This window comes from Pundamilia nyererei, unplaced genomic scaffold (genome assembly GCF_000239375.1).
Source record: "Pundamilia nyererei isolate P.nyererei 1_Seehausen unplaced genomic scaffold, PunNye1.0 scaffold00044, whole genome shotgun sequence".
Taxonomy (NCBI): Eukaryota; Metazoa; Chordata; class Actinopteri; order Cichliformes; family Cichlidae; genus Pundamilia; species Pundamilia nyererei.
Window position 1 is genome coordinate 1558702 of NW_005187445.1, and position 24225 is coordinate 1582926.

The window sequence follows — 24225 nt, forward strand, 5'->3', positions numbered from 1 at the left end:
TTTTTGCTCTTGTTGATATCACATGCAGAAAATCCATCTATTGGTTAAAAAAATAGCGCAAGAAAATATTGGGCATTTTTGCTTACTAAACTCAAATGTACTTTTATCCCAGTTACAGGTAGATTGTCTTATTTTCTTAACTGCATGGTGACTGATCAATTCCCTTTGCAGCGTTGTCACAGTGCTGCGCCTTACACCCAATTATGGCCTGGAGAGGATGCAGATGGCAACATGCCTCCCTCAATAATATTCATGAAGTATTGCTAACAACAAAGAAAGAGGGAATTTCACATTTTAAACTTTACTCTGTTTATCTCCCCGAGTAAGATTAGTAAGATAGCAGAAGTCACTACTGCAGCATAAAAATCGAGAATACACCTACAAATGCTTCAAACTGTTAGAGATTAAGTAATTGCTGTTCTAGCTTTGGTTACAAATACTTAATGACTTTTAATTTTACCAAACACCTTTACTGCACTCTTCCCACAGTGACACATACCTTCAACTGACTAAGGCACTCATTACAATAAACACAAGCTGTTAAACTGACGTCAAATTGAAAAAGAAAAAACAACAACTAACTAAACTCTGCAAATTTGCTTAAACAAAGCTTAACTGCAACTATTAGAAAATCAGATTTGGGATTTTTTGCAGTGTATCTTATTAATATAGTTATTAGTTCATTATTTATTTATTAACAATTCTCACTTTATTTTCAGGTCTTTCAAGTCTAAATTGTATGGCATCCACATTTTAAATTGACAGCAGTTTGCTTTTTAGTAAACTGCTGTCATACATCTTGGTTTGTACATCTTCCAGAGATTACCTTAGGTCTGGGAAGAACGGATCAGGGGCTGAATACTGACATTTCCATTTACAGATAGCAAAGGCTAATACCTTTACACCGATTAGAAGCTGTCAGCTCTCTGTTTGAACTGCAATCAATATATTGTGTACACTAGTGCACGGTGTACATGATCGTCAGGGGCAAACTATAAGATAATGCATCTAGTATTTCGAGATTTCTCAGAAATACCCATACTCATGTCGTCATATCGTTGACACTTTATGTAAAAACTGCTGGTTGTGACACACCGGCTACTTCAGGGTGCCACGAGCGAAGATGTGAAAGTGCAACAAAGTCATTAGGAAGCAGCACGGATGGCTGTGGCGTAAATCATAAGAGAGAGTTTTGTTTTTGCACTTTCTTTAACCTCATATTCACTCACAGGTTACTTTTGTTGTCATAAGGTGTTTTGTTTAGCACCAATGCCAGCAGCCATTTGACAGCCATGGTTTTGGTAATAAAAAATAAAGCCCACTCACTATATTAGCCCAGTACATTAAAAAGCTAAATATGATGGCAAGGGGTTTTTCCTAAGCATCCACATGTAGGAATTGGGATTGAAGCAAAGCTCTAACATACCTCATACACCACCACAGACCTTCCTTGCACAGACATCACAGTGTTCATATAGACATATAAATGTGAATTTTCATCATATCCTCACGCAGAGCATATTAATCAGCTGTGCATCCCCTGCCAACCAGACCTCATCCATATTCCTGCAGGCTTATTGCAAAGGGAGCGGCTGGTGATAAAGCAGGATCGATATGCAGAGCTGGTAAAAACACAGCAAGTACAACAGCATGGCACAAAGGCAAAGACTAGAGAGGACAAGGGAATGAAAGATACCTGGTAAGAGGAGTTTAAAAAAAATCCCTCACAGCATATTAATAAGAGGTGAAAACACGACTGTTGTACTTAAATAAGGCATGAAATATACATAAAATTCACTGTAGGCTGAGATACGATACAGATAATATTCTATTCATGGGATAGACGGTTTGCTCAACTTCTTTACCAGCTGTTTTAGAGTTACAAATATTCATTTTCGAGGTGCTATGAAGGTACGAAGGCAAAGATTCACCACTTTAAATGCCAGAAGGCGTATTGAAAAATACAGCAATAGTAAGTTAATGCTTTAGGTACTGTATATTTCTGTTTTATATCAACACAGAGCAAAAACCGTTATGCAGTTCATAGGTGCAAAGGCTTTTTGACTGCAACCGCCTAGCAATACTATAACTTGGGACACAGTGCCTTTAAACCTTTCTGACAGGTAAACCGGGAAGGCATCAAAGATTTTCTCTCTTTGGCATATCTCAAAACTGCCACAGAGAATTGAGTGACAACTTTATTTCTCATCTGTTACATAAATCAAGGAAATACTGTGAAAGTCAGCTCTACAAACTAAGAAATTCCCTGTGCTTTCTAAGCTTCGAAAGGATTTCTTAACAAAGTTTCACACAGGAGCAAAAGAAAAAGTAATTTCTTTGACAGGCAGACATTATGTGATAGAGGAGACTTTTCACTGCATTAAAGAATGGGGCTCCAAACAACAAAGAGATAGTAGCTGTTTAAAAGGCCAATTTTCCAGTCCACATTGTCATTGTCACACTCTTAACTCCAAAGGCAGACATGCACTCTGGCATCAAAGGCCATTGATTTTCTAATCAAGAGCAAATGATGATTAAGGCATATCTGCCCCCTTATCTTTCCGTTTAAAATCCTCCTTTCTGGATTCAATTTGACTTTGGCTGTTTTGCTGCTGAGGGGAATCAGGACAGTCAAAGACAAAGACACCTTGTAGAGACAAGGTAGTGTCATGAATGATTAGGGCTCGTGTAACAGAAATAATCACCCATCCTCCCTCTCTTTGGGTCAGTGAAGGCTCGAATTGTTAACGTGTCTTTTTTATCAGAACACATGGATTCGTGGAAACTTTTCATTTCATCTTAAGATTCAGTTTTACTGCAACTGATGGCAAACAAGTCGTACCAGTAGCCACATTTCTGCCTGAAGCAGCTTTAGAAAAATGTAAACATGGAGGAAATACAGTTCACCCACTAGTGCTGTAAGGACTCCCACCCCAATACGCCCTTAAATTCCCAAATAGGGTAGCAATAAACAATGTTAAAAAGGTTGGGAATGAATCCCCCATCTCTTTTACCTTGATAACATTAAGAAGTAATACCACAAAGCAGAGCTGACTCCCCCTTAGGGTCCAAATGCTCATTTCTTAGCGGACTTCAATTATCCCAACTTTCTCCCCTGGTCGGTCTTTCTATGTATATGTTTAGCCTTTGTGATACACCTGCCTGAGGATGAGGGATTAGCTTCCAACCCTCTCTCCATGCTGGGTTTGGACTTCAGGTTTAACCGTCCTTCAAGACCAGCCTGGAGCACAGCTTAACAATGATGCCCAAACCCTTCATCGCTGCTGCAGTCTTTCTTTCACTCACCCTCTATTTCCTCATTCCAACTATGACCATAAACGTTTCACTGGAGGGGGAAAGAATCAAAGACAGATGGACATCATCCATCCTTGACCTTCAGGCAATGCCAGCTGAACATGCAAGAAAATATGTTGCGTTGTTAAAAGTAGAGTTGTACTGATGGTCAAATAAACAGAGGGACAGACGGAAAGTACAGGCAGACCAACAAAAACACATTATGAAGCACGCAGGTACCAATATCTTTGATAAATAGGCGTCATTGTGTTACAGCTGTGGATGCTAATTACTCTGGTTTAATGAGTTCTTCCAGCAGGTACAGTTCTTCTACACAGCAAAATAATAAGAAACAAGGACACATGTTCAAATTCTCCATCCCCAGCTAACAAAATTAGTTTTCATAATACGTGTGCATCACTGCCAAACAAGGCTTCCTCATTTTGACATGAGTTTCATCCATTGTGGGTTTTCTTCTCAGGAATACGCACCAGACATTGTTAAAGGGTTTGTCCCTCAAGCCTCTAATTGTCACTATACCTGAAGCAATTTGGGAGCATGGAGATGAGGGAATTGTGGGACATCTTTGGCTGCTCAGCAAGAGCTGACTTGTGAGAAAGAGAAGTTAACAGGCCGCTGTTGGGTGCACAATGTCCTTCTGCAGACAGATGGGACAACAGAGGGAATGGTTTTGTTCCTTTAGTATTTCCCTTTCTTATGGAACATATGTTCATCTCTTAACAGAGCATCTATTTGAACACTGGGACCGGTAACTTATGACAAGACAAAGGAAGTGCACTGCATGTCGACTTAAAGTTTGTGTATTTATTTTATATGAGAAGTTCAGCAGTCGTGTAAATACACTAGTGACTTGTCAACCATCGACTCATGAATTTTGCATTTTGTTAAACAAGTTGAGCTTGAATTTAACTCGAAAAATATTCTAGAACTTGTCAGACTGCTAAATCTTTTTTAGGTGGAGAGAGGCAGACTTGTGGCGCTCTGTCATTTCCATCATCAGATTGCTGAACTATTACCAGTCCCCCATGATTACCTCCACCTTTCCTTATCACTGAACACAACGTACTGATGTAACCTGCTATTCGGTGAGCTAGATTTGTGTTTTCTTATGGAGAGGTTTCTGTAGATTTTAACCTTAATCCTATCAGCTAATGTGAAGGCACTGATCCGCGCCTGTCTTGAAGGTTATCTGTGCATGTTTCACACCCACAGGCATTCATTATTTACATAGCAGCTCCCCAGAGGCACCAGCCACCACAGGAGGTGTAGATGGGAAATCTACCTCCCAATCTGCCAGCGACACATCCATATCTATACTGCATGCCTCACTGACTTAGGAGGATGTAGTGTCAGGATTATCATCCGTTCCCTGGAAACTTCTTCATCACTGGCACCAGCAGCTGTGGCAGTGGCGTCAGGCAGGTGTGTTTGCCTTTTAAATCAGGGGTTCCCCAACACTAGAGCCACGAGAGACCCATTTTTTGGAAAACAACTTAGAAACAAATCAGAACGTAATGAGGCTAACAAACAGGACTGATTAAGAGCAGTGCTGAGGATAGTTCCCCATATGTACCATGAAAATGAAAAGGAGAAGAAGCAGCTACTTTCAGCTGCTCCCTTATTCACAAGGGGTCACTAAAGCAGTGTCTCCTTCTGGAATCAAACCAGGGAATATTTGCTTGTTAAGTCAATATGTAAACACCAACACTGTGGAGCCACCGTACACCACAAATGACACATGATTAAAATCTGGCAACAAGCTGAATTAGGATTCTGGTCCATTAGGAGCAAAGAAGAAAGTAATGTGGTGTGTTAAAATACCACAAAGCCCAAAGAGAGAGAAGGCTGAGTGAGTGTGTGTGGGACAACAAAATGTCAGTAGTGGTGGTTTCTTTATACATTATTTATATTAACCCAAGCCATAATCTTTTCCTAAAATTAACCAAGTCACTTTTATGCTGAAATCTAACCAAACCTTCACCACAATAATAAAAAAAAAGAAAGATCAATTCTGATTTGTGCTTCGTAACAGTTGTGTAAGACACACATGCAATGCCCTGTCAATAGTGGCATCAGTAGAGAAAAGTGGCATTCTGGAGGGAACAGACAAAGAAGACATTTTGTCATTTAATTTGCAAGACTGAAAAATGAGCAGCTTGGCTTAAAGCTATAATTCAAGTAAAATAACAAAAAAGAGCAGTCTGCGTGTGCTCTAAATCGAATTAGAATTTGTGGACGTGTTGGGCATCAAATAAGACATTTTTGGCAGTGTTTGGAAAGCAGTGTATGTTAAGAGCACATGTACGGTGAATGTCTAAATCAGTCGTTCATCTGGCAACGACACAAGCGGTTGGGAGCCGCAGTTTCACAGCTTTGTCCCATAACCCCATGGATAATTAATTCTAATGACTATTTTATTTTATTTTTATCTCCGACACCCATCACAATGAACATCATTGCACAAACCTACTCATACGAATGTGCTATTGAGCGTGACACTGACCTTTCAAGACCCTCCGGACCTCTGAAGACGTGTTTGAAAAACACCCCGAACACTCACGCCAGCCCTTTTGTGAGCGGGGCTGATTTGATATTAGCCTGACAGGGGTATTTATAGAGCAGCACAGAGCCTCACTCTCGTTTCTACACCATGAGCCCATTCCAGCCCAGACACTATTGGCAGTCCTGCTCACTCACTGGAAAAGCCATCATGTCAGCACACTGGCAGAAGATAGCATGTCGAGCTAACAGGTTTGGAAGAAGAAGCCCAATGCAGTTCATTATGCAGTGACAATATACATTCCTTCTTTGATGCCTTATTGCACACCACCAAGACTATCTGTCTGAAAATGTCACTGTTTTTTGTTTTGTTTTGTTTTCTTCTCAATCTAATACAGACATTAGCTTTCGCCACAGTGTCATATCTAAAGCTTACATCAGCATAGCTGGAATTATTGGCTTATACATAGTGATGCAATCTTGAGAAACACTGAAAGAAGTAGTGCGTAAATTACTATGTATATGCATATATTTTGTTTGGGCCTCCTTTCATTTTAAATAAAGATATTTCACAAATGAATGTACAACTGTATGAGTTGCCCACACATTACAATGGAGTTGGACTTTTCTAAGTGGTTGTGTGTGTCTTTAAACTAGCATACAGATCAAATGTACAGTCATGTGAAAAGGAAAGTTTTCACAGGACTCCGTGCAATGCTGTAAAACACTAAGTACACCCCATGATTCAATAGATTGTAGAATTACTTTTAGCAGCAATAACTTGAAGTAACTGTTTCTGTTTGACTTTATCAGTCTCTCACATCATTGCAGCAGAATTTTGGCCATCTATTCTTTACAACCCCGTTTCAGTTCATTGAGGTTTGTAGGTATTTGTTTATGCACAGCTCTCTTAAGGTCCCACGCAGCATGCCAATCACAACATGAGTTCTGGGCTTTGACAGGGCCATTGAAACCCCTTGATTCTTTTCTTTTTCAGTCATTATGTTGCACATTTGCTGGGGTGCTTGGGATAATTTTCTTGTGCCCTGGTCCAGTGGTTGCAAAGCAAACTCAAATCATCACCTCTCCACCACCGTGACATTTGGTATGAGGTGTTTTTGCATTTTCACCAAACGTAGTGCTGACCAAACATCTCTATTTTGGTCCTGTCTGTCTTAAGGACGTTGGTCTAGAATTTTTATGTTTTTTAGATGCGGCTTTGCAAGCTAAGCCACACTGCCCAGTTCTTTTTTCTTTTTGCAATCCTTCCAAACAAGCCACACTTTTTTCAGTCCTTTTCTAATTGTACTGTCATGAACTTTAACATTTAACATGCCCACTGAGGGCTGTAGAGTCTGAGATGCAGTTCACTGCGTCTCTGAACGTTGCATTGTCTGACTTTGGTATGAATTTCCACAAAAGAGTCCTGTGAAAATTATGTTTTCCTAACAGTATTGCTCGCATCACTGTATGACAAAAATCAAATACTCAAATTCAAATATTTTATTCTTTTAAACCTTGATAAAAACCAACATAAAGTGAGCACCATGTACCATTAGATCTTCTCTTTTGTCTTTGATTCTAGTATTTAATTTAATTGATATTTGATTAACTTCTTTAAGATTTTGTTGAGCAGAAATCTCCCACAGGTGCTCAAATTGGTTTAACAATGTCCATGGCTACAACACACACTGTTATCCTGGAAGAGACCGCTCCCATCAGAAAAGAAAGTTTTCATTATAGGATAAACATGCTGGAAGTACTTTGTATTGATTTGAAGAGACCCTTCCCTCTAAGGGAACATGGATACCCAAACAATGACAGCAAAACATTCCCCACAAAGCAAAGCCCCAGTATCTAATTACTCTATCTCAGTGTGACCATTGACCATTTGACTGTTTCTCCTTTTCGTGTTTCCAGCAACATTTAAACAGATTTTTTTTTTTTTTTTTTTTGGTGGGGGGGTTCTATTCTGTATTTAATAATCCAACAATCTCAAAAAGAGGAGGATGGAAAGAAATCTGGGTCCACCTGAACACCCTCAACCATCACTAATACAGCCACATTCAAACCAGTGCAGTACGCTTACTCTACCAAGCACTGGTTGAAATAAGTCTTCGTGTCTCTGCACTTGGCCATTAGGATCGGCACATCTTCAGCAGGGCAAATGAAATAAATCAAACAAATAAGTTAAGAACACCCCCAAGCAGATGTTTACATAAACATTATGTACAAATGCATTATGTATTGCCTAGTGCCCTCACTACTCTAACAGAATTCTTCATTAGGTTTCCAGGTGTTCCTTTATAGTACACTGAAATTCACTGCTTTGATCAGCCTATCAGAACAATTCCCTCTTTCATCTTGGGAAATATGATTTGGTTAAAGGCAGGTTTTGGATCAAGGTTCAACATGTCCCTTTCTCTTGTTTAGTATTCATGCTGAGTATGGTAGTCTGGGGTTGCTTTACTAAAAGTCATCGGCAACATCAATTTCTTATTAATACAGAGTGCAAATATTCAAGGGGAGGGAGTGGAGCATGAGCAAAGCAGAAAAGTGGGGATTTTGGGAAAAGAAGCAAAGAAATAACACTGAAAAATATGAATATGAATTTTCTCTTCTCCTCTAACGACTCAGAATTCAAAGCTTTGTTTTATTGTTTTTTTAAGAACGCGATGCCCTTGTACGTCTAATGATAATTCAGAAAGATTTGACAAATAAATGCCTGCATCACCACCTTTACTAATTTTAACAAAAACTATTCAATATTTCTAAAAAATTGCCAAGCACTAAAAGAGAACATGAGGGTGTATTCAAGAAAAAAGAGATTTGGGGTGTTTTCCTGCCTTGAGCGGTAGTTTATGCTCTAAAAGAAAGCAGGTTTACTCTGCTAAGCTGTTATGTTGATTCAAGGATGTATGACCTGAGGGCCTGATGTGACAGTTAAAAACTGTGTAAACACGACATTATTGTACAGTGTAGAAAATTAATAAAAGACATACTGCCATGGGTCAGGTTTCGTTTGTCTTCGAGTAGACTGGAATATATTGTGTTTTTCAAAGGAAAGAAGTTTGAGATAAAATGGCTAATCAGAAGAAGATGAAAGGTTACATTCTGGGCACAAAGTAGTTTGACTTTTCCAAACACTAACTGCGTAGGTGTTTTATTAGCAGTAGTGTCCGTGAGGTGAGCTAGTGGAATCACAAACATGCCCAGGTGCTGACCTTGCAGTTTGAACTTTTCAATAAAACAGGTCCTGCCTGTGAATGCTGTTTTTGTATTTTCTGTGTAGCAAGAAGATATGAAAAGTTGGACTGCAGTTTCTCTGCTTGATAGGATTAATAAAGTTCCATTCCTCCATTTATTTACTTTATGTGGAAAACATCAATCTAACTTGGCAGGCCAAACTTGTTCTAGGCGCCACTAAGTACAGTCTAAGCTCAAAAGCTAAATTATTTAGCCAGCAAGTCTGGTTGATAAATGTTGGTGGTGTAGGTCAATACATTACAGGGATGTGTGGACCATCCCTTTGGTAGGATTTATTATGCATTGGGGGAGATAAAGGCCATTGATTGTTTCCAACAAGGTCACAGTAAGGTCTCTTTCTCCACTGAAAGGGGTCTATCTCAACTTTAGGCCACCATATGCTGATGCCACGCAATAAGGTTAATCAAATCTGTAGGAAGAAACTATGAAACGTCTTACGTCTACCAAGGATACAGAGCGATAATGGGCTGTATTTGTATGAAGGGATATCTAACTTTTACATTATTCATGGGGCTGTGGAAAATGCAATGGCGGTGCTAATATAATATTGACCTAACCCCAACACTACATGAATGGCAATAGAGGCACAGTTTAACACACACAGATGGATGCACACAAACCCACACACAAACACATTGTGGGATGTCTTACTGGAACATATCTCATCCTCTAATGATCAATTACACATACTATACACGATACTTGGAAACTCAATACAGTAGATTGTCTTTTTAAAGGTCGCCAGAGACACAGAGACACCATCAGACATCAGAGTCATGTGATAACACTGTTTTTGGCTGATAAATACTCGGGATTACTTTTGGGTGTTTTTGTTGTATTTTGCGGGCAAAGAAGAATAAATGTGAAAAAACAGTGGTTGAAGGAATTCATGGTTTATCAACCCGCATTTAATGAAGATGTGTATGCAGCTGACTTTAAAGTAAAGTACAATCATCTCTCAAAGATAAGCTGCAAAGCAGCAAAGTGCAGACTTAAGACACAATCAGATTTGCATTTGAAGATTCCTTTTTCATCTGACAGAATCTGAGATATGTATAAAGCACTTGAAATTTCACAAGAAAACAAATATAAACATAAATCACTCCTCAGTCAAGCAGAAGAGAAAAAAAAAATTCTCTCCCAGATTCAAGAAAATCACTTTGTGGGAAAAATACATCTCACAAAAATACTGCTAGTAAATAAAATTTAAAAAAGTAAAATATATGTTTTTCAAAACTCAGACAATGGAATTCCTCCAAGACTGAGAAGCTACATCATTCTGCCATTACATATAATTATATACTACGTACAAGACAGGACTGCTCAGACATATATTAGCTCACTGTAGCATTCTGAATTTGCAATTAACATTTTTTCAGTGTGCCACGCACAATTGGATACACATAATATGACCCAAGAGTCACTGCATGAAATACAGTTGCCAGCATGCCCTATTGAGAAAGTGCACATGTCATACGGGAAGCACAGCCCAACGGAAGCGTCCATGCCTCCAGTCCAGGGGAGATTTCTAAGCATTTTCATTGTTACATACCATCAAAGCACTTTCTCTCCTTTCTAGTTATAGTATATAAACATGACTTTGAAAAATACCCTGCAGTGGGAGAACAGTAGAGCCACTGTGGGTCTATGTTGCCTCATCAACAGAGATTTCAAAAGGCAGTGCAGAATTTCAATGGTGCCTCAAGGTTCTGCTAAAGGACAGGCTAGGGGAGTGGAAGCAAGGGTAGGGGAGGGGGACAGGTTATTATGGACTCTAGCTATACACTGTGTTGACACCTCAACCTTTTAGGCTCAAGCTGGAAAGCAAACGCTGCTGTCTTTCACCAAAACAATCAACACTAACCAGTATGGTAGAGTCAAACAACGACCCTGTATACATCATCATAAAAAAGCTACAACTAGTCTGACCTCGATATCTAAATATTAAGCCAAGACATTCGAAAAGATGAAAAAGACAGCTCCCACTTCTGTCACTGGTCAAAGTACGTAAAAGCCACAGCTAAGCAAGAATAAGAGTGCTGTGTTAGCCACATTGGCTATCTGTAAGGTACATTCATTCAAGTAAGTTTCAGGTTCAGTGCTTTACAAGTTCTGACATATGAGGGATTAAATATGCTGCGTAGCTTCAAGTACAGCACTGGAAATATTTTAGGTAAAAATCATTATTTATACAGGTTTTTAATTAAGACTTTTACATTAAATGGAAGGTGTATCTGATCAGTTTAAAGTTGTTCCCCTTCCGCTCTTTGTAGCACCAGTAGCAGCAGAAACCATATACTGCAACGTTTCACCACAGAGCCTGTGACAGAGAAGCTCACAATCAACTCCTCTGCTGCAATTCCATAAGCTTTCTCTGACAGATATATTTTTCAAATAAAGCTCATTCACAGAATATAGAACAATGCAGGAGAATTGAATTCAATCAAAAGAAAGATAATAAAATAAAATAAACACCTCACTTTGCTGTCACTCATCACTTCAGTGTACACTTTCCTCAAACTTTAGTTTAATTCATTCTGTATATATATACACACATACACACACACACACACACACACACACACACACACAGAGCAAGCACACAAAGTTGATTCTTTCACTTGTGTCCTACGTATGACTTTACAAAATGGACCATTGGAAAAAAAGAGAATAAATGATCTATCACAAAAACCCACTGAGAGTTTCCTTATTCTGCAACTTTATTTGTGCTAAAAAGGTTTCTGAGAACTTGCTCAGTCCTGGATCTGGGACCTGTGGGACAGATCATTATGTCCTTGTCAGCTTTATTTTTCAAATTCAGACAGTTTTATTGATGTGTAAACATCTCAAAGAGAAAAGGGACTTCACATACTGCCCAGAGGAACAAAAGGGCTCAAGGACTTCCAACGAAAAACGTCTGAATCCTACTGGACCAGGATTCTACAAGGTGCCTGAATGGGCAGCTTTGATAAGAAAAAAACAATGAACTTATAGGGAATAACCTTTACTATTGTGAGTCACTGAAATACAAATATATAATCCAAAAGGTCAGGGTGACCTGTGTAGGAATAATGATACAAAGTAAGATATATTTCAACAGTAGCAGTGAAAATAAAGTAGAGCCTTATACTCCCAAGACTCAGAAAACAGTTATTTATTGTATTTTCAGGTCTGCAGACATGCTTGATGACTATTTGTATTAAATTTGTTTATTTTTTATTTCACTTTAGTATAAGAGAATTGTGCCATAAAATAGCAATATGTTGTTCAGTCCAGTATATTCATTTAAAATAGGATAAATGTGATTTGACAGCACTCTCATTTTAAGATCTGAGACTGGACTCATAAACATTTTCAAAGTTAGTCAACATGGCCTTTGGATGAAATAGCCAGATTTTAGACAGGAGCAAATAGCAGCTGTCTATTCACAGTCAGGTCAGCCTGCCAAATGCTCAGATTTCTTGTCTGTTAATTCTATAAATGCCTCACATGCAATAGGAGATCTAAAAATAAAAATTTAGATAGACAATGTCTAGTGCCATTAAACAGGTTTCTTCAGAACTGCAAGCATCAGCGTAACACCCCTTCTGTTTAAGCAAAAAATAATAATTATTAAGACATATAATGATTTATACATGCTTACATTTTAAAGTCGTCCCTGCTGCTTACAAACAAAGTTAATGATAGCCCTAGTTCTAGTTCTCCTTTGACAATGAGCAAGGGTTTAATCAGATGAAGGACTATTGTAGTAGGGTATAGAGGCATAGTCATGCCTGGAGCTGTCCATCAGATAGAAAAGGGCATGATGGGCTTGGATCCAAACCGGCCCACAGAGAATCCCATCCTGCTGTTGTTGCTGGCTCCTTATTCTCAAGGACCTTTAGAGATCAAAGACCAACACACAACAAGAGAGACAGCAAGAGAGAGACGGAGATAGAAAGAGATGGACCAAAAAGTGAGCAGGGTAAGCCGGAAGGATGCCATGAATCGGACGAACCCATGTGGCCTTCTACTGATTACCCAAACGCCCGGCCTCCTACTGAGTCCAAAGAACAATCAAAGGGATTTCCTGGAGAACGTCTGTGAAACATACACTCTGAGTCAGGGCAGCCTCCTCGTTCCGGTGCCAGATGAAGTATCTTCCGACCTCAGTTCCATCTGAACATGTTACATTTTGTTGTGTGGAAATGATGTGCTCCTTTGATACTCTAAAAAAAGATCCTCTTTCCTCTGAGGAATAGCTGAAGTAGCCTCTCTCTCTGCGTTCACTCTCTCAACGAAAATAAAAAGATACATGGTGTGCTTCTGCCGGCCAGCACTGTTGTTTAACCTTGGTGAAATACAAAATGGGACAAGCAATAGAGCTGAACAAATACTGCGCTACATGAAGCGTTACGAAACAACTTAGAACATCTAAAAATGGACAACAAAAATATAACTGAAAGGGCAAGCCTTCCAAATGCGAGCTCAACTAAACCTCAGCCCAGCAAAGGCACAATTTTACTGGCGATTTCCACAAGGAGTTAGTGTTTGTTCAGACGAATGTGCTCCATCAGAGAGATTCTGGTGAGCTTAAAATGTATAAACAGTGCTGTCACAATAAAAGATGTATAAAATACCAAGAATATTATAAAACTGAAATAAATATAGTATCTAGATAAGTTTAGTAATTAGCTATATTAATTATATAATTAAGCCTTGAAAAACTTTTGTAGAACTGGTGAGAGGTTGTCTCAAGAACTTGCTCATGAATTTATGGAGTTGTATAGCAAACACACTCAGAAAGTCTGGTTCAGTTCAATAATAATATTATGCATAACTACCTTTAATTTGAATAATATTTGATTTGAATTGTTTTTGCAGACAATGTTTCAGTAGATTGATGCTCTATCAAAGACATGACTGAGTTATAAAACAACGTCTGGTTAAGTCTGCATTTTAACAATTGGCTCCTATAGTTTGTGATAAAATGAGGTGTCTGAACCAGGAAAATGGGAAATAGGTGTGAAAATTTATTAAAACATGTAAATATAAAAGGAAGTAAGTGAGGCAAAAATAGTGGTTGTACATTTCTAACTAACTTGAAAGTCAGTACTTGATAGGACCACCTTTAATCTTTAACAGAGCCTGAACTCTGTGAGGCAAGTTTTATTCTCTTCAAGTAGTCTTAAGGAATAGTTCTCCAGGCTTCTTGAAGAATATTGAAAGCTCTTCTTTGGATGTTGACTGCCTTTTGTTCCATTCTCTGTCAAGATGATCTCACACTGCTGTTGGGGGGAGGCAAAGCCATGACTGATATATTCCACTGTGTGCTTTTCTACCCTGGTACGGTTTCAAGAGTGTGTTTGGGACCATTGTCATGCTGAAAAATTAAGCTGTTGCCAATCAGATGGTATTGTATTATGGTTCGAAATCTGACTTTTCTGCACTCCCAATCCCATCAATTCTCACAAGATTACACTGCTGTTGGAAGTACAGACACAAACCATGACAGAGCCTCCACCATGTTTTACAGACGGCTATAGACACTCACTGTCGGACCTCTCTCCTAGCCTCTTCAGTACACCTGGCAACAATATGATATGACCTTCTACCACTGATTTTAAGGCCAGTTCTTGTGTAATTTGACACCTCAGCCTTTTCTCCCCGTTTCCCTTCCTTAAGAAAGGCTTCTTGACAGAAACCCTTCCACTGAGACCATTTCTGACGAGCGAACAGTATATCAACTGAAGTGTAAGCTTTCTCAGTTTTTTTTTTAAGAATACAGTATACACTATGCCAAGACATGTCAAGTTTTCAGCTAATAGCTCTTTGGGAATCACCTTATTGGGGCAAAAATACTATTTTATGCCTGCCAAACTGTGCTAGCATGGGCTTTTTTTAAATTCAACAAATTCAGCTTGCCTGTGTAGACACAACACTGGCTCATTCCTTTAGTATGGTGCCATTTTTATGCTTGAATAATTCATACGTCAGTGTTAAGTGTTAATTTTTTTTTAAAGGATTCTTCAGGAAATGGTTAGGTTTGAGGACTGGACTGAAAATGAAACGAATGGATGAAAAAGCAGCCAATGTCCAAAGAAAACAACTTCAAAAGATTGCTCAAGACTACTTGAAAAATTACAACAAAGTGCTGCTTCTTGGAAGAAATACAAAGAAATGAGTGATGATTTAAGACTTTTGCACAGAACTATACATCAAATGTAAAAAGCTCTAGAAAAACTAGGTTGTGTGGTGTCAAAACAGAAAGTATTCTAAGTGTGGCCTAGTTTAAATAAAGCAAACTTTACTTGAATGATCATCCGCACTTGTACTTACAGTATGCACAGTTAGAACATATGGTAGATCTAGCAATCCACACGGGGAGCACAATGTGTGTTTGATACAGAGTAGATTTACACATCTCAGCAAACTTAAATGTGTGATGTCAGTGTTTACATACACATGCTAGAATTATAGGTGCCACTTTAATCACAGTAAGAGCCTCTTTTGGAGCAAAGCTGCTTCTTTCTGCTCTGGCAGCACTATGTGTAAAGAGATGTTTGACTAATCAGGTTGCTTGTAAGTACAGAAAAAAATACGACTTGAAAAGAGACAGTAGGGGAGTGAAAATCATCTATTATTCTGAAATGAATGTGAAAACATATGCATGTCTCTCATTAGTTTTTATGAGAGCATGAATTCGTGGAGAAGCTTTTACTTGAATAACCAGTCAGCCAGTCTGGGTAAGTACAGTTTTCAGTTGTATCTTATTTAAATGTACCACCACTGCCACCTTATTGTCATGGTTAGGTACGAAGACTGGACTAAAAATGAAACAAATGAATGAATGAAAAAGCGGCCAAAGTCCAGAAAAAAAGAGTTGTTTGGTCTATTGTTCAGTTGTTCATATTGTTATTGTCTTATAGTCTGAGGCTGAAGTAGAAAACCTTATTCTCTATAACCTGCGATACAAAAAAGATCAAACCGTGTCTTGGTCTTGTTTTCTTAGACTCTAATGTCAGCATGTATTGTACTTAATTGTTCAGGCGGTGGTCCCAAAGCATCAAGTACACACACTGAACAATATTGCACTGGTCATGAACAATACTTTATCTGAAGCACTATGCATTATTCAAAACACAGTCATTTCATAGCGTACACTAGCAGCAGCGGCCTTCTTGTATGCAGCAATCTCCTGACACACTTCTCAAAGGATGTTAAACCACATTTTTTGTATTCCACAGAGTACCAATGGTAAGAGTAAAGCTGGCATTAATTTTGTTTGCCGTCTCCTTCCATACATCTTATTTATCTACTCTTGTCAATGTGTTACCAAATGTCCCTTTCATTACTTGTTTTCTCTGATGTACTCGCTTTGTGAGCAGCAGCGTTTTCTTCAAGCTCCACTTGAGTCTAGGTTTTCTTTTTGTTTCCATTTTGGCCAAATCCCTGTTATTTCTCCCCAATTTAAATAGCAAGCAGCTGCTTGTTGTTAATTTCATATCAGTTAATTGGTGCTGGAGATATTTGAAATCAGGGAAATTATGTTGTTTTCATACAATATCTTTTTTCTGAATATATATCTGAGAAATGTAACGAAACATTGTTCCTTTAATTGGTTACAGCTTCTAAATTCTAAAGAAAAGACAAGATACTTGCCTACAGTCTATGTAAATAAAACTTTTTAGACTCCACTGAATCACCTTCCCAATCATTCACAGTATGGGCAACCTCCTTATCTGCTGATGAGCATAGACATGTTCAATAACCCTGCGGCCACGGTGGAAAAATGTATTATTCAGTTATGCTTATTATTCAGATTCAGTAACAAAAACATACACTCAAAAAGTTCCAAGAATAAATGTTTAGATTACAGAAAATATCATGATATTGAATATAATAATACAATGCAATTCCAGTCATGGCTGCCAGGTAGGTAGGTGAACATCTACTGTATATAGAACAATATAACAGTTTATTGAAGCATAGATGTGCACATCAAATGCAGAACTCATTTTCCTTTATCTAGTAAATAAAGTTAAACTCCATTACAAAACGGTTCTGCACAGAAAAATCCTGACCAAGCAATTCGGAGAGAAAGGTAGAAATCTTTCTGTCTATGCCTGAATAGCTTTGCAGCTCAGTGAACACATGAGGGAAAAGGGAAAGAGACAGAAGATAAGAGTAAAGGAGGGAAACCAGAGGAAGAGAGAAATAGAAAGAAATCGAAGACACAAGCTGGGTTCAATTTAGAGGCTTCCCACAGGAGGTGGAGTGACCTGTATCTGCTACAATAGAGGTCATGCAATTTTGAGTGGATACCCCTGTCTTCAGAGGATACTGAGGACCCCTGCCTTGATGTGCACATCCAGAGGAAAAAGCAAAGGGTTCCTGTAGCATACAGGACCCCCTGGATGACCTGACTGGTGGGTTCCTATTACAACAGCCTCACTACATCGTGGCCTCGCAATTGACACTTCACAGTACGCTACAACACTAGCAATCAGTAAAGCTATCAAGCTCACAGGAAGTTACTATGAAGTCAGCCATCCAAAGAAACTCCACCAGTTCCTTATCTTCCTGTCGTCTACTTTCGCAAGCCAAATGTGATGAAAAAAGCACAGCAAAATATATTATTTAGTAAACTGTAATTGAGTGGAAACTACAGCAGATGAAAGTATAGGATCATTCCACGCCACACACAGACATAAATTATCCTGGGTGTTCCCATTAAAAACCCTTTGAAAAGAAAAGTGAAAAGTTGACACACTGCAGCACAGTGGCTAAATAAATGTGCTCCCCGAGCAGCCGGAATAAACTGCAGAGGCATTTTGCCATCTAAACCTCAACTGAGTAGTTCAATGACGAGCTGATATAAATAAAACCTGAACCTTACTTTAAAAAGATTCTCACCTAGACACGCTGACATGTTATCGGTACTCACTGGGGAAAAAAAACAAAACATAACATTGGATCTAACCCAGAAAGTAGAATCAAAGAAAAGAAAGGCAACAACAAACAAACAGATAGATGGAAAAGCATGACCTTTAATTTTCACTGATTGCCCCAGAGAAGCTAATGAACATTTCTGTAAACATTTGCAATTGGTGGGAGTCATTTTAATTACTCTCCACAGAGAAAGCCTTGCATGGCAAGGAGCTCAAATAAAAATAAACATTTAATCAAGCGTAACCTTGTGTTCTATTAGGTGAGCGGCCATAGAAAACACTGACGGCCGAGGTCAGGTCTGTGTAATGGTTGAAATGTATCAGAACCAGGAATGAAGAATGAAATAACTCTTAACCAGATCACTCTAATACAAATAAGTCTATTTCATAACAGAAAGCTTTCATTCACACAGCGTTCAAAGAGGCTGGGATATTCTGAAAGGGATGCTCAAGCCTTTTAACGTGTTTTTTTAAGTTCAAATCTGAGGCTTGTAGTAAAATCTCAATTTATTTTGTTTTGTTTGGCTGAGCTAGTATTGAAAACAGTAGTTATAACTTGAGGTCTGTCTGCTTAATATGTCTACAAAATAATGTTAGACACATGGTGTTTTTCCCTGTAGTGTTTTTGTTAAATCAAGCATCTCATATCATCTAAAATAAAGAGTGCCTTCACTAATGTCAGGAGAAACTGATCTATTCTTACAAAACGTTAAATCATTCTTATTAAAAATGCAGGGAAATCAAGCAAACAATGTTTTCAGCTGTCATCTAGTAACTACACTAATAACAGAACGAGTCGCTTCAAGAGCTGTTTGATTCAGCTCAGCACCATACATTTCCTTTGTAATAAATAATCTGCACAGCACTTTGCTGCTTAGTTTAAAGTTTTTATTGACCAGCTGGACTTGCATCACCTACGGGTGCGATTAGATGGGGACAGCACTTACCACCTGCGCTAACCAATTTCCTGGAGGAAACCCTGCTGCATGCTGGAACACAGCACAGTCAGAGAAGAAGGTGGCCCAAAGGACTTACATTAATAAAAATGCATGAGCAACATTCATTTTTTTTTGACCATTTGTTGATGTGAGTGTGGTAAGACTGAACAATAAATGCACGCAAAAACTGCAAAAAGTTGACACGCCTGCACATAGCACAGCAAGTGAAGCCAAAACTTTTGTTTTGGTCATGAACCTGACACCAGCCCACACAAACTAAACTTCCTGAAATTAATTTCGTTTTAGGGCATAACGTTGGAGTGAGAAAGCCACAAAGCTGGGTGGTTGTGGTATTTATTTCCAACAGACTAGGGAAACAAGCATGAAATTATGGAGGGTTTTAAAAGCTAAAATGACCCTTTCGCTGGAAAAGATAACAATAATGCATCTGTGAGATTTAGAGCTATCGCTGTGCTATCCTTTCATATTTTAAATGAAAATATTTTTAAAAAGCACTGAAAAAGAATCATTACAGTTCTCAAAGAACAAATGAATTCATAAAGAATGATTCATTTCCCCTCTGTAATTGTATTCAAGCAAGGGCATTGTTGTGTAAAATCAAAACAGCAGGTTCCAAGATACCACAGTGGCAGGGAGTGGGTTAACAGAAATTATGTTTTAGTCGGAGATAAGGAGTGAATGATTACACCACACTGCATCCAATTGTGCTTGTCATTATTGTACCTATCTTATAGTGTTACTGACAGTGTATCTGATATCGCAGTTAATTTCATTTATTGTGGTTTGTGATCACTGTTTCCCTGCTTGCTACGCCCGCTGCCCGGTGAGTCCACTAAGTGTTTCTACTGGTTCTCCTGCTCTGTCCTGAGCGGTGGCATATTGCATGTAGGCACCACGCTGCGCTGCTGCTGGCAGCGGCGTGAGGCAGAGAGGATTATTCCTGACGACAGGGGCATTAAATGTGTAGCAGGCCGGTGGAGGCCTGAGCTGATGCTCTCTTGTCTGTTTTGGTTCAGCACCAGTTCAGAAGCAGTCCCCTCTAAGCTGAAAGGAAGCTCATAGTACTCAGAGCGTTGTGCCGTTCATTAAAGGCTAAGGGTGTCACACCAGCTTAGGCCCAGTGTCCTCCCTCAACCAAGTCTTCATGCCGTACTCCTCTGCCTCGTCTTTTCAACGTGGAGTGACAAGGAATATAGCCACTCTCTCTACAATTGTCAAATTTATTCTGTTTATCAATGCTTCATAATGTCACACTTGAACTACTTATTAAAAGTCAGAATCTCTCCAAGGAGGCTAACACTGAGAGATCTAATCCAACGTGTTTTGGTGTAGAAAATATTACTCACTCTTGTCTTTAAGACTCCAATAGCACATCATAAATGTTGCCATTTAGACCAAAAAGTCCAACAGTATAGCAGAAAAGTCAATCCTAAATAAAATCAGCTCCTTTCTTTTACTGGTAGCTCCCCAATGGACACTTGCTTTGAATCCTATAATGATATACAGCCTGATTCAGAAGTCTAAAGTGAACCTAAAAAAACCCCAAAAAGTCCATCTGGGAAATAGCCCTGGTAAAATAGCAATTCTCCAACACAACTCAAGTACTGAAACCTCCATGCCGGCATAACCAAACATCAGGCTCACTCTGTTTGATCTTGAAAAGGATATAAGCCTAAAGCCCTTCCTGTGGAAGATGTCCTTCTTTAAAAAGATTCTAATCTCAACAGAAATGTCTAGCAAAATAGGGGTCATTGTGCCAGAGCAGCAAACCAGACAATAGCAGCTGACTGTAGACCTGAGATGAATTCTATGAAGATTCGCTCCTCTGTCTAACCCGAGAGCCTCAAAAAGCAGTTGCTCAAATAAAGTAAGTATAGACTCATTGGGAGTCTTTCTGTTTTCTTTTGCAACTTGCTCACTATAAAGTGTGCTAAGATCTTGAATCATTTTTGACAGATGAGAAATCACAGAAATGTCACTGATTATTGCAACACAAGAAAGTGTTACTTCAATCACAACCTCCTTTTCCATTTCTTTCAGTAAAAACATGTTTTTCTCTTGAGCAGCCAGGTACTTCTTTCCCATTGATAATTTAAAGGCTGATAGCATATCTGTACCTTGCACGCTACTCTTGATTTACTGACAAGGGTACCATTCAACCTTCTAAACTTCCATCCTCTGCCTTGAATTTTGATTCGATTGGTTTATCTAATTTTCCAGTAAATGCTTGAAATGAATTCCTGCACACCTTCTTCTCATGAAAATACACAAGGGAATCATGAGAATGATAGAAATGAATAGTTCTACATTAGCTTCACTTCACCTCACTGGCAACACCACAGCCCCGACTCATTCTCTTTTCAGATTAAAGTTTTCAACCAGCAAGTTGTATCCTCATTCACTTTCACAAAAAAAAAAAAAAGAGATGTGTGAAGTGAGCTTCTGAAACAGAGTGAAACAGAACAATCCTAGACTTAAACAACAGCAAAACATATGACTCTAATGAGATGTGGGCTGCAAGAAGGATAAGCAACCAATTTCTTTATAAAAATTCCTTTTTATGTTAGGTGCAACTTATAAGTAGTTATTAAGACATGTTAGGAATGGAAATAAATCAAAATCAGAGGTTCACCAGATGTTTGGATGTGCATAAATAAGAGACACGATTAATGTACTGCAAAATGCTAAATAAATTATGTTATGCAAATTACAGCTGATGTGATTTAATAGCAAATTACATGATTTATATCAAATTAATGTTCTGTGTTGTTATAAAAGCAGAACAAAAAATCCACATTTCTTTAATCTCATTATTTAGACAGTGGACAAAACAATCCAAAGTTGTCCATGTAATTCTATGATAAAACAACAAAAACCCTAAAAATCTGGAAACAGATGAATCTTTGCACACATTTTATTAGCTTACATAAAAATCTCTAATCGTTTGTTTGCAAACTCGAAACAATCAGGAGCTGAACAACTGAAATTGGCACACAGGTGCAGCTAAGTTCCCTGCGGGTTCTTATCTATATCAGATATTATAACATCACCATGTTGTCAAAGAACCGAACATCAATGGGTCAAAATGACCTATTTGTAGCATTTACACCTAAAGCACCTACAGCATTATATCATATCCCATATCATGGGAACACCCATAGTTTCACAATAATAACATTTAAATTATACCACAAAACTTTATTTAAGCATTATATATATTATATTATAATTATAATATATACTCATAAACACCTAACAACAGACTAAAATCCCAAAACTAGGATGTTTATTTATTAGTGAATTTAAATGAATTTAAATATCTTGTTTTGTTCATTTTCAACAATCTAAACTTATCCATGTAATTATAGCATAAAACAAGAACCCTAAAAGTCAAGGAACAAGAAGGTTTTTTGCTTAAAAATGACATACACATCCAAGTTATCCATCCATGTTAAACTACAGCTATAGTGGACTATAGCTATAACCCACTATAGCTGTAGTTTTCCCACAAGAGGCCAAACTTTCCAGCCTAAAGAGCGCTATGAAAGAAAAATAACTGTGGGGTACGTTGCACAATAATGGCTCAAATGAACATTAGAAGCCAAGCTACCAAACTGCTCATATTCCTTAAACATAAAATGTGGGAAATTAGTGCATTAAGCATGCTGAGCTGGTGCCAAAAATATGCACAGAATTGATGAGGTGTCACTTTCACTGAGAGTCACACAATTGCACCGACAAGAGCCTCTCTGATCCCTCCCTCCCTGCCTGCCTGTCTGCCACCAGTGAGGCCCAAACACTCTGATTTGCATGGTCTGCACAATAAAGAAATGTCCTTGATTTAAGGAAAGGTTGCCTTGCTCTTTTCAGCCCTGGAAAACACTATTGGCATGCATACCATAACACCAAGAGAACCATCTTTTTTTGCTAATTTCTTTTTTCCCCCCACAATTTTCTATCATCCTGCCAAGAATCCACGGAGGAATATGCAGGCCAGTAACACAACATGGTCCTTTTTCTCTCAAATATGTCTGTTATGATTTAATTTGGTAATAAATGACAAGACATGCTAACAATTGTGGCCGACAGCGTTCATGAGCAAATGCTTAGACTTACACTTTGAGATCAATTTCAAAGCCATGTTAATTAATTTAGAATGCTTACAGCACAATGCAGGTCAAACAGGGCAAACAAGTTACAACACCAGCCAATTAGAAACACACACACATTGTACGTTTTTTATAACTACAGCTGGGCTATTGAGAAAGATATGATAGAGAACTTAATGAAGACTGGAAGAGCGGTGTAAGAAAAGTCACGAGTATGGAAGTGATGAGTACAAGGATAGATGCTTTGGTCTTACTGTATTAATCAGCACCGTAAGATATCTTAATACCCTCATAAGTGTTTTCTGAAAAGACTGACTACACAAAGTCACTGTGAAATAATATTTAATTGTATGTTGCTGACAGATTGTCTTTTTGAATATCCTTTTTCTAAGAAACGGGCCTGTCTGGTACCTTATCATCTGGTTGTTTTTCAGTCAATTAACTTTCATCATTGCAGATGACTGTATTTATGTGGTCACAATTTGTTAATCAAGAGCATGGATGGTTGATTTTTGCATATTGGTTTTAAGATTTGTCATGGAGTGTATTTAAATCTAATTGCTACCAGTTATTCTCTGTAAAGAAGAAAGTTTTTCATGTATCAATAGTGAAAATGAAAGCGATAAATTCATCAACGTATCCCCTGAGAAAGAAAGCAGGCTGACAAATGAGTTCCGAGGCAAATGAAGCAACACGAGTCCCTGTTAGGGACTCTTGTTTAAGACTTGTGTAGACGTTGGTCTGCGCTCTAAAATACTGCCATAGAGCAAATCAATTACGCTGTGGATAATGGATCATAAAGATTGCTGAAAATTACATTTATTATTGTTTTCAACATTTTAGCATGCTTTATTTTTTTAATTTGGGATGTGTCTACATGGGTCTGGATCTGGAAAAAAAGTCTTGTGGTAAACACTGATTACTTTCCAGAGAGACTTCAAATTCCTGTATAAATGATATATTTTTTAATGTCTAGCACCATAAATAAATGATGACCAAAAACTGTCTGATCTCTTGGTAAAGGATAAGGAAAACAAAGGCCATCTCTAACATCTTAAAAAGCAAAACATTTATATGGGAAAAAAGTACAATGTGGTATGTCATCCTTACCTAATGTGATGCAAACATGAAACACTTTCATTCTGC

At 38.3% G+C, this 24225-nt stretch overlaps 1 protein-coding gene across 1 annotated transcript in view; it reads right to left on the bottom strand.

The window, feature by feature from the left end:
* The window catches only part of camta1a (calmodulin binding transcription activator 1a), a 272046-nt gene that overhangs the window by 234475 nt on the left and 13346 nt on the right, over window positions 1-24225 (bottom strand). The gene's annotated exons all lie outside the window — the stretch shown is intronic.